At 46.8% G+C, this 1,581-nt stretch overlaps 1 non-coding gene across 1 annotated transcript; it reads right to left on the bottom strand.

The window, feature by feature from the left end:
* Positions 1 to 1,188: 1,188 nt before the first annotated feature.
* LOC121710198 lies at positions 1,189 to 1,303 on the bottom strand. The gene has a single exon (XR_006032146.1). It is a non-coding gene; the product is annotated as a U5 spliceosomal RNA (small nuclear RNA).
* Positions 1,304 to 1,581: the final 278 nt, after the last annotated feature.

The following is a 1,581-nucleotide window of genomic DNA, read 5'->3' on the forward strand; positions in this document are numbered from 1 at the left end:
GAGGAGAGGAGATGAGGAGGGGAGGGCTGGGAGGCTGAGGGGAGAGACGCAGAGCTCTTTAACCAGTCGCTCATCATGAATACCTGGCCTGTGGGCTCACAGGGTCATGCATGTATGACCAAGGTCAGTTTTCCTTCAGATCAGCTAAGACATTACAAATGTCTCTTCCTTCAAGTGAGCAGGTGTCTTCACCTGAGTGCTCCTCACCTGGTCTCAACACTTGAACTGAGCATTACCAATAAACTCCTCCTTTTGGTGACACATGTTTGTGAGTACTTGTTTATTTGTGTGATAAACATGTTGATGATTTGTGCAGTAGACAAAGTGATTTAGACTTGAGAGCACAGGAGATCAATTTCTTTTTTACGCAGGCTGTGTGTGTGTGTGCGCGTGTGTGTGTGTGTGTGTGTGCGTGTGCGTGTGCGTGCGTGCATGTGTGCGTGTGTGAGAGCTCCAGACATGGTGGTATTTGGTGTCTAGGGGACTGCTCTGCTGATAAACTCTGCCATAATGGGCTGTCTCTCCCCAGAGTGAGGCTTCCTAAAGCACTGGTCTAATTAGATTGGCCCTGTTCTACCAGCAAGGGCGTCATCTGCTTCACTGGGGCTCTCTAGTCTCATAAAAACAATATCAAATCTGGACCCAAGTGGGAACCGCACAGGAAATTAGATGAAACAACATTGTTTACAAGTCTACTATACAACTTACAGCAACAATTTCTTTTACCTTAAAATAACGGCTCAAACTCATTTCAACCTACAATGACTCACATTACATTTAGCAGACACTTCTTGACCAAAGTGACTTACATAGGTCAGCTATATTACAAGGGATCATATTGTCCCCAGAGCAACTTGGGGTTAAGTGCCTTGCTCAAGGGCACAACGGTGGAAGCCGGGAATTGAACCGACAACTTTCAGGCTACTGCACGCTAGCCCAGCTCCTTAACCACTACACTACCACCACCCTACAGGCTACTGCACGCTAGCCCAGCTCCTTAACCACTACACTACCACCACCCTACAGGCTACTCCACACTAGCCCAGCTCCTTAACCACTACACTACCACCACCCTACAGGCTACTCCACACTAGCCCAGCTCCTTAACCACTACACTACCACCACCCTACAGGCTACTCCACACTAGCCCAGCTCCTTAACCACTACACTACCACCGCCCACAGAGGGACCCCACCATAAGGTGGGGCATCAAAAAATTCATATCAACTCATAGTGGTCCTTGCCACGGAAATCTTTAGTAAAAGGGGAAAGATTTATACAATATGAAGAGAACCATGAGTGTGTGGGGAGCGGAGTCTTTGCCATTGTGATGCGTGGCTGGAACGCCTGGTAATGCTAGGATCTAGGACCAGGACCCTTTTCATGGGTTTTAGATTAACTGAGCACTCCCTTAGCGCTAAATATAATAAAAATAATAATACATTTTTTTTATAAAACACCTTTCAAGACACCCAAGGTCGCCTCACAAAAGGAATTTAAAAATACAGACAATTTACAAACACAAAATAGCCAGATGCCAGACAGAGTGGCGTAGTCGCACAGCGTTCCTGTTGGCACAGG

This window comes from Alosa sapidissima, chromosome 5 (genome assembly GCF_018492685.1).
Source record: "Alosa sapidissima isolate fAloSap1 chromosome 5, fAloSap1.pri, whole genome shotgun sequence".
NCBI classification, from domain to species: Eukaryota; Metazoa; Chordata; class Actinopteri; order Clupeiformes; family Clupeidae; genus Alosa; species Alosa sapidissima.